The sequence below is a fragment of the Benincasa hispida genome, unplaced genomic scaffold, assembly GCF_027475165.1.
Source record: "Benincasa hispida cultivar pf3 unplaced genomic scaffold, pf3_genome.v1.1 HicScf15, whole genome shotgun sequence".
Taxonomy (NCBI): Eukaryota; Viridiplantae; Streptophyta; class Magnoliopsida; order Cucurbitales; family Cucurbitaceae; genus Benincasa; species Benincasa hispida.
This window is the reverse complement of record NW_028325853.1, coordinates 2,398-12,840: the sequence shown is the minus strand read 5'-3', so window position 1 is coordinate 12,840 and position 10,443 is coordinate 2,398. Positions and strand designations below refer to the sequence as shown.

Sequence of the window (10,443 nt, the reverse complement as noted above, 5' to 3'; positions counted from 1 at the left end):
AGAATTTAAACAAATATATTTAGCGAATATCATATTTTGAACAAGTTTCTTTCCTCTTCTCTCACCTTCAGCCATTCCCCCTCATTTTCATAGGAGCCGAATGCCTTCCCCCTTTTCCCCTTTGTGCTCCAACTAGGATTTCCTCCATCGGAGAGTCCATTAGCAGCAACCACACGACTCACAATTCGGCTTGAAGCGGTGACTTTGTCTTCTACTTTAATGCATTTATTTTGGTTTCCAACTTTGATATCCCCCTAGTTTCCTCTGCTCCCCTTCTTGCAGGATTATGTCCACTAATTTTCACTTTTTCCACTTGTTGCCATTGGAATGGATGAGGGTTTGCTTCTAACCCTTTCTATTCTTCCTGGCTTCTTCCAGTTTTAGGTATCTGTTTCTTTGCTTCTTCAAATCTCCTAGTGCTTTACATGTATTTGACTTCTAAATTTACCCCTGAGTGTGTTTTTGAAAAAAGAGGAAATGACAATGGTTTTTGGTTTGATCTTTTGAAGAATAATACATTTTCTAACAATCGATTTCAAAGTCTTACGCTCTGTTAGTCAATCATGGTAGGCAATACGAAGTTTATGATTTTGTTTGAGACAAATTTCAGTTGTTTCTTATTTTGAATTGATCGGCTTGATGAAAAACATTGGTCGGTTATAGTTCATATCGTGTTGTTTATTTGGTTGAGTTGGAGATGGATGCATACGAAGAAATGACAGAGAAATTTAAAATTACTGCTGAAACAATAACAGAGCGTCATCAAAAGTATTCTTCAAACGAAAGGGTGGTTATGGGCTTAATTCTCAAAACTAAAAAACCAAAATCAAAATCAAATGGTTGCTAAATAAGGCCTATGTGATTAAAGTTTGTTTTAGAATTTATTATTTGATTAAATTGTGATTTTGAGTCTATTGTGTATTCAAAATGTGATTTGGAGTTTGTGTGTGTGATTAAAGTTCGATATGACACTTATTTGTGTGATTTTAAGTGTTGTTTATGTGAATTAAATTGTGGCATTAAATTCAAATGTGTGAATATAATTTTGATTATCTTGTTTGAAGCTAAAATTTGATGGATTTTTTGTACGGATGGCTCTTTTTTGGGGGTCCAAATGAAAAATGGGTACCTTTTTTAAATTGAATGAAAAGTGGCATTTTGCTTACATTAGCATCCTATGAATTTACTCATTCGACCATAAAACTCATCTGCATGTTGTGATTTATTAGTTTTCTTGATACTCGATCCTCGAAACTCGATACTCAATACTCGATCCTCAATACTTGATCTTCAATAGTTGATGCTCAATGTTTGATGCTCTACACTCTATGCTTTATGTTATATGATCCACGCTATATGCTAGCTATATGCTACTCGATTCTCGATACTCTAGGCCCTGCTCGATTTAAAAGTTCACTTGATGTTCGATGCTTAATATTATATACTCTATCTTTGATGTCCAATTCAAAGAAACGAAAAAAAGGGGGAGGGGGGAGGGGAAGAAATGCACAAAAAAGAGAAAAAAAAAAAAAAAAGAAGAAAAAATGCAGAAAGAGAAACGTAAAAGAAAAAGGAAAAATGAAGAATAAGAAACTCAGAAAAAATGAAAAAAGAAAAAAAAACCGCTGCAAAACGAAGAAAATAGAAGAATAATGCATTAGGGTTAAAGTGGTAATTTCACATGACATAAGCAGAAGGCCAAATTTTATTGGTTTTCAAAATGATAACAATTTTTTATTTATGCCTTTTATTTTAGGTCATATATCCCATTTCCCCTAATTTTTATTGTGTAATTTGATTTGAAGCCTATTTTGTGGCTTTCTTTATAGTGATCCTATTTTTTGGAATGGAAAATCAAATCTGTCTTCTATGAAAGAAGCCATATCAATTACTTGACTTTATTTCTAGTGAACCTATCAAACATTAAAGTTTGACTTTTAATATATTGATGTTGTTCTCTTACTTAAATTTATCACCAAAGGTTTGGATGAGAGAACTGTAATTTTCTTTATCAATAATTATGATTAAGTATTGGATGTGGTTGAGGAGAAGGAAGTTAATTGTTTTGTGATTTATTCCAATTGTAACTTTGTTGTATGACTTATGTTGGAAAAGGGTTGCCTTTTTCAGCTTCAAGATGTTAGACTTTACTTATGTTGAGAATGAGAAAAAAAATTGTTTAGGTTGTGATAGTAGTGTTTTATATGCAAGAACAAACAAATCATCGTTGATGGCTCAATGATGAAGGATCGTTGACTTTTTATTCGTTTGCAGATAGAACATTTTGTTTTTCTTTTTTTTTTTTGGGTCAAAAGTATAGTTTACGCGTGTTATTTTAAAATTTTAAAAACTTTATACAAACAGCTACTATATTCGTATATATTGACTTTCAAGTTTTTTATTAATATATTGGTCTTATCTCATTTTATTTGATTATTTGGATAACAAATTGTCACAATCAATATTCACCAACGGAGCTTTAGTGACGCTTTACGCAACGCTAGTTTTTCGTCGGTGAAAATCTTTTGCAATGGTTTATGGGTTTAGCAACATTTTATTTTCGTCCCTAAAAAAGTACTTTTTGTAGTGGTACAGCTGTTGTAAAAGAGAGAATCAACTAAAAAGTCAACACTTTATAAGAGTACACTACATCAGTATATCTCTACAAGACTATAAAGTTGTCGATTTTGATCACAAGTTTTGATCATTTTAAATATATTTCATGAACGATATTTCAAAAATGGCTCTAAATGAGTTGGACACAATAGAATCAAAATAAGTTAAATATAAAACTAGGAAGGTAACATAAATATGAATTTTATTAAAGGAAATTAATAAGAGAATTTCGTAATTATAGATTTAAAGCAATAACACAAACATTTTTCATAGTGAAAATATGAGTATATCGAACCAAGAGGTAAATAATCATTTAAAGTTATAATTTAATTAGAAGTACCAAAAATTTAAAGAGTTTGATAGACAATTTAACGATAGAAATTTGAAAACAAGTGATTTAGTATCAATATAGTTATTGTAACCATGTCTTTAGATGTGTCGGAGTATTTTCTTAACTAGAAAATTCTATTCTAGGTCATCCGTTATAAAAAGTTGTGATTTTCTTATTTACCTCTCTAATGGTACATCTATTACAGGATTGTAAGTTCAATAAGATCTGTTCTTTTCCCTAATCTTTTGATCCTTCTCCATACTTGACTCTTATTTCTTTCCTCCTCCATATCCACTCCATGATCATATCAAACTAATTAAGATTATCAAACATGAATGTCATCACCAGAATTTAGAATGAAGATCAAGAGGAAAACTATAATTTGAAGTGTTCTTATGTATATATAATATGTAGTTGAATGAATGTGGGAGTGGGTGATTAATTAAGATACCAAGTACTTCTAATATTGGGCAAGGTTTGAATCGACATTTTTATAAGATTCATCCAACTTAATGCTAATATCTTACCCAAACATGCTTAATTATTAACAATTGAATTTTGATGGCACCAACACGTTGATGTTAGAATCATAGTTGGGCATAATTGAATATGAGTTTGGATATTATACAATTAAAATGTTCATTTTGGTCTATATATTTTTATTTATTCTTTATTCTAGTTTATATACTTTTCGAAATATCCATTTTGGTTATGATCTATCGTCAGAAATTTGATTTTGGTCTTTTCATTTTCATCTTTATCTCATTTTTTTAATCCAAAATTTAGCATGACACTTTAATTACTAAAATTTTTTAGTACATGGACCAAAATGAATATATTCAAAGTATAGCAACCAAGATTAACATTTTTACTAATACCAAAAAATTGAACAAAACAAAAAGTAATAAGTTTGTATTTAAACCTAATTAATAACAATCAAATACAAAATACCATAACATCAACCATCAATTAGAGAATGCAAATAAAGCACCAAGTGTGATGTAAAAAATTAATAAAAAAAATAATGCAAAAATAGTGGAAGATGATATTTTATGAAAATTGGACAATAGAAATGATAATTTTCTTCTTAAATGTGAAGGATAAAACAGCTGACAATGTAGTACCTTGGTTGTCACCCTCTAATGTGGAATAATTAAAAAGTGAACCTACAAGTTGGGGGGCTCTTTTTTTCCTTTTTTTCCTTTTTTTTTTTTTGTTTTAAATTAACTATAATGGGAGCAAACACATTGCTTGCTAGCTAGCCTTTGCTACATAATATATGCTAATTTTTTTTATTCAAATTCTCTATTTCTTTATATAATTAATTCTACAATATTATAAGTATTTTTATCAGATAGAAGAAAAAAAACCCTTCAACTCGTTCCACATTTATACACTCTTGATCGGTTGCTTCCTTGTCCTGAAATTAAAAATAATGAAATATTTTTCAATTAGATTCTTATCAATAATCTTATAAAAGTGGCTACACTGCAAGAAATAGATTATGATGATATATATATATATATATATATATATAGTTTAAGAATATAGGCAACAATGGAGGATATTCTTGGTTTATATTCTACAAAAAAGAAAAAAAAAAAAAACTTAACAAATATTAGCAAGCTTAAAGAATTCAGAGATGGTTATTAAGATCATTCAGCACACAAAAGGTTTTCTCTAGTTTTATTGTTATTCTAAGGCAATCGTTTGATAATCATTTGATTTTTAAAAATTAAGTCTATATCGCACTACTGTCATTTTAAGAGTTTCTTTGTTTTTGGAAGAAAAATGAAAAGCATTATAAAGAAACTGTGAAAACTAATAAATATAATTTTAAACAACAAAAAAATTAAGATAACCTAAGTGATGGTTAAATAACTGCAAGAACTTTGAAGGGGTAGGTTTAAAGTAGATTTAATACTTTAATCTATCTTTTAACCTTCTCAAATTGTAGGTTGAATATTAATAATATACTATAAGAAATTAATGGAAAATAATATTATGAAAGCTTAAATTTTAAGATCTCTTATTCCATAAGATTTTCTTTTACCAATAACAAAGTCCATCTACCTAGGCTAGCTAAATTCCTTACACTAGTCCACAATGAGAAAAATAGAAAGCTTTTCCATTATTTGTTATATTGTTAAGAGCAGAAAAGGGTTAGTAAAAAAGTTCGAAAATCCTTAATTTTTTAATTTAACATTCAGAAGATTTTCTTTCATTACATAATGTAATATCTGTTTTTTTTTTTCTTCAAATTATTAAATAGGAAAGGGGAAAAAAAAATAAAGGACACAAAAAGCGTTAATTACAAGGGTATCCGAAGCAACAAACATTAAGTTCCAAAGGGTTAAATTTAATTTTAAAAAAAGAGTGAACTGTCAGATTTGAACCCCTAATATTTTGGTCTAAAGTAGATAAAATAAGCATAACTCAACTAACTAGTGTTTATACTATTAATCTAAAAGTCAGTGGTTTGATCCCACGCATTGACAAAATATATATATATATATATGTCATAATCATGTCATAATTTGTTGGACTATACTAAAATGATAAATTAATAAGAGATTCAAATGAAAGAGAGTAATTAGATTGTAGAATATAAAATTATGGAAAATTTTGTAGCACAAATACATAGGGATACAGAAATTTAAATGTCATTATTGTTAATTATCAAACTATAAAAAGTTAAGAATTAAATATATTCTACTACTTGAAATCCAATAAATTTTTAGATAATTCTACAAAGAAAATTTCGTACAACTATTTGTGTTAGATATCAATATATAATAAACATTTTTTTTAAAAAAAATAAACAGGTACCAACATAAAATAAAAATATAACACATATTATCCACAAATAAAAGATATAACTTCTCTAAAGTTGGCTTCAATGTTACTTCGTCCATGATCTTGAATTCAAATTCCTCTAGCCTAATTCTTAGTGTCCTAAACAAAAAGTTGTTGCAAATGCGTAGAAAGAATAGGGAAAATAAGTAAGGGGGAAAATATGTTTAAAGAGGCACAATCACGTTAATATAAGGAAAAAAAAATACATTTTTTAAGGTCATGGTAATATTTGAGGTAAGAGAATCCATACCTGACATATTGATCGACGATATATATTTTAACTAGTTGAATTATTTTAGAGATTTGTTTATTTTTATTTTCATTTTAAATTTATATATAAGAAAAAATAGGGTTTGATTTACGCTATAAAAATAAATGTTAGGAGTACGACTAAAGTATCATATTGGTAAGATAAGGAGGAGATCAAAAGTATATAAGCAAGAGAAAATATCTCCATCCTTTTGGTGAAAACAAAAAATAAAACCATTCGAACTTATGTCGAAAGTGAATAATATCATACAATTATGGAGATATGTGAACTTCTTTGTCCTAACATGTGATAGCAGAGTCATGTCCCTTAACTATATTGGTAGAATCTTCAGGTATACTGAATTAAAAGGTGGTAGGCCTTAACATGTGATATGGGGTCAAACTCTATTGATTATGCAGTATGCTCTGGTGAAGATTTAGGTGTTGGCCTGAATAAAGTTTAGATGAATAGATCATTGTTTTAGAGGAGGTTCAATGGTCCTAACTAGATAAGAGAAAGATAAGAATATATAGGTGAGAGACAATATCTCTATTTGGGGCTATAAAAGATATGTAGTCATGTGTGATTTGTGTTCTAACTCTATTGATTACGTACTATGCTCCGGTAAGATTTTAGGACTTGGTCTGGATAAGAGTTAGACGGATAAATCATTATTTTAGGGGAGGCTTAGTGGTCATTAGCCAGACAAAGAAAAAATCATGAGTATATAAGTGAAGGACAATATCTTCCTTGGTATGAGGTCTTTTGGGTAAAACCAAAAGTAAAGTCATGAGCTTGTGTCCGTAGTTAATATATTATACTATTATGGACACATGTAGCGGGTCCTTATCTTAACTGACATCAAGTCCTTTATGTGATTCCAAAGTCAAGAGGGCTTATGTCCAAATAAGACAATATTATACCATTATCGAGATTCATTGTCCTAATTGTCATTTAAAATCTGAGTTAGTTTAAACCTAAAGAAAACACATGAGGCTCAAGTTGTGTTTCTTTTTAAGGTGTTTTCCACTTGCCTCAATAAGATGCAAGTGTAATCCATGCTCGTTTTCTATTTGGATGTTGACCTTAGGATGAGTTAGATATGCTCAAGGATGAAAGAGCAAACTCTCATTGTTGGGAGTGGACAGATTTATTTGGGGCAAAGACTCGAGTACTTTATTTATTTGAGAAATAATTTATTAAATATTTGGCTTGATAGGAATGCACAAAAAAATTTCACATTGTTAGTAAAGGGAGAGATCCCATGATATATGGCTGGAGGTCAACAATCTTGATTGAAATGGGTCGTTTTGGGTAATTTTTAAAATAAAATCATGAAGACTTATATCTAAAGTTAATAATATCATATGATTGTGGAAATTTTCTTATATTTATCAATAAATTTTAAGAAGAATGAAAACAAAGAAATATATCTTCTCAAAATGCAAAAATTTTCTGATTAACAAGCCATTTAAAGGGTTGTAGAAACCTCAAAAACAGGATAACTTTAAATTCTCCTTTTATTTGAAGTTTTCACTTCTCGTATTAACATATCTCTTCTATATATTATATTGACTCAATTAAATTAGTGTTAATTTTAAGTATAGATTAACTTATTAAAGTATATGCCATCTATCAAACGTAAAAGAAAGAAAGAAAGGGTTAAGACACATGCCCATGTCCAAGAAAACCAACCCAACGGTTCAATTTTTCTAAAAATTCTTATGTTTCAATTTAAAGATTTAATGTAGAAACATAGTTTAATGGCTTTCATAATCAATAATATCAAGCTAATTAAGATTTTCTATTTTCATTGTTTCTAAGAATAAGAAAATAACTAATTTTAGATCACATACCAATTAATAGGTCCAAAATATCGAAAGCAAAATTTTCTGGTGTTGAGTCGTTTATTTGTTTAGATGTTTTCATTTTTAGAAAATATAGACTAAAACTATAATGACCACAAACTTATCAACCATTAATCTGAATGATGAAAGTTTTTCTAATGCAATAGCAATAAGGCAACTAACACTAAGACAAAAAAGGTAAATCAAATCTTTAATCGCACAACAACCATTTCTAAATATTATATGTTAATTACATTACAAAGAAATCTAATAATTAACATTTAATTCTGTTTAAATGAACTTATCCCAAATTCTCAACTGTTAGAGAATCTAATGTTGATGGTTAAGGGGGCTTTTATAATCTAAACCATAAAACTAGAATATCTTAAGAATTTTTTTTTTTAAAAAAAAAAAAAAAAGTGAACCCAAATCCATATTTACCACAGAAAAGAAAAATACTTAATTTATATACTACAATATGACTCCATTAACTTTTTTTTCTTTAAGGAAAAAATTTGGAACTCGCCACTGATCAATATATGGAAGAAAATAATAATAATTTATTCGACAAAATTATCCACAACAACTTTAAATTGGTATGGAATCAGTACAAAAAACACAGTGATCTTTAACCAGTTATACCATCAAACTTGGAGACAAACAGAAAAAAAAAAAGAAACCACTGTTTAGGAACAAAGTTCCCATGATGTTCCGTTGATTCATACATAAATCAATCAAAGAGACAGAAAAAAGGGGAACATTTATTTCGACTTTTGTTTTCTTTTTTTCTTTTAATTTTTGAATAGGTGGGTTTTGTTTGGAAAATATAGAACAAAATGCACAATTCTAAGCTGAAAAAAGAAAAGAGAATGAATGGAAATTTAAGGTGAAGAAGAAGACAAGAAAATAGACTAGCAAAGGAAAATTCACATGCAATGTATATATACACACATATATCATATCATATCAATGTATATATATTATATACTGTCAAAAAATATGTATATATATTATATAATATGGTCATTCCATTTCCATCCATGCATGGGGGGCACAAAATCGCACAGAATCACAAAAGGGCCAAAAACTAGTAAAAGGTGAGAATTTAAATGAAGTATTTAATTAAGTCAATAATAAAAAAGAATTTTTTTTTTTTAAAACAAAAAAAAACAGTCCTTTGTTTGATTTGAGAGAGAGAGATAGTACGGTTCCACAATTCTTCCAGTGGCTTTAGAAAACTCTTCTGTATTTTGTTTTAATCTCTTATAATTGATTATCCATATATTAAAATTAGGGTTTTTCTTTTTCGAATTATGTTCTAGGGTTTTTGGGTTTGATTTTTCCCCTTTTCTTCCTTAACAAATTTAATTATACAACTCCAAATCTTTAACTAATAAATTAGGAGCTTTATTTGACTATTCCCGGGTGTGTGTGTGTGTGTGTGTGTTATGAATCAATTATTGGTTTGAAAAAATGAAGTCTATTTTGAAGGCTAATTATGGAGGTATTTTAATAAAAATAAATAAAAATAAAATTACCAGGAAATTGAATCAAGGGAGATGCTTGATGGGTTGTTTGTTGTTGTTGTTGATGTTGTTGTTGTCATCGTCGTTGGATTTCAATTGAGTTCTTTTTCTCTTCTTTTTCTTGTACGGAATTCCTCTAGCTTTAGCTTGACACTCCTTCACTTCCCTTAAATACACTCGAATTGCTCCATTTCCAAACGGATTTGTTTCCGGTGATCCGCCGTGTTCTTCGTAGGCCGCTCTCAGCCGTCCGATCAGGGCGTCGAGACTTCCCCATGCTTGACGGAGCGGGCAGGTACAAGGGGCAGGTGGGTCAGGCTGCCCGAAAAAAACACATCCATGTAAGTGAACCTTTGTTTTTCCGAACTGGTCCAGGTACCTTAGGAATTCCAGCACGTGGTTGCAGTTACACTGTGACAGTGGAACCGGCGGCGTTTGATTCTTCAGATATTGCCCGAACGTGTTCCAGTCACGCCTTTTTTGTGACTCGTATCGACTTAACGCCGTCGTCGTCCCCGCCGCTGTCCTCGACGATGACCCTGCTTCCGTCGTCGAATCTTTTCTGCCTTCGGTTGACATGATTATCAATTTTCAGATCAAGAAAAAGAGAGAGAAAGAGAGAGAAAGAAATAGGTGAAGGCTAGAAATTCTTAAGCAAATTTGGCAAGAAATGACAAATTGATAAAAAAGAAACAAAGAAAGAAAAAAAAAGTTAAAAAAAAAAAGAAAAAAAAGAATGGGGTTTTATTGCAGTGGAGAAGAAAGATGAAAATCCCATCCTGAGAGGGGACAGTACATGGGGCCTATGAAGGTGCTTTTTGTTTCTTTTTTTTTAAAAAAAAAAAAAAAAATTATATTCTTTTGTATTATTTACCCACTTCATTTTCCATCAACTTGATTTTATTTTTCTTTTTGATATAATTATGTATTTTTGTCATCATATATAGAGATATATACGTACAAGATTTATTTATCATTGTTGTTATTATTATAATTTAGGAATGGGGTTTATTTTAA

At 29.5% G+C, this 10,443-nt stretch overlaps 1 pseudogene across 2 annotated transcripts; it reads right to left on the bottom strand.

Moving 5' to 3' along the window:
• Window positions 1-3,995: 3,995 nt before the first annotated feature.
• LOC120084214 (protein LIGHT-DEPENDENT SHORT HYPOCOTYLS 10 pseudogene) lies at window positions 3,996-10,212 on the bottom strand (annotated as a pseudogene). 2 transcript variants are annotated; one of them, XR_016526224.1, is made up of 2 exons: window positions 9,439-10,212; window positions 3,996-4,367 (listed from the first exon to the last, which is right to left on the bottom strand). The product of XR_016526224.1 is annotated as a protein LIGHT-DEPENDENT SHORT HYPOCOTYLS 10 pseudogene, transcript variant X1 (transcript). The 2 variants fall into 2 exon arrangements; XR_016526225.1 differs by lacking the exon at window positions 3,996-4,367 and adding an exon at window positions 5,642-6,501.
• Window positions 10,213-10,443: the final 231 nt, after the last annotated feature.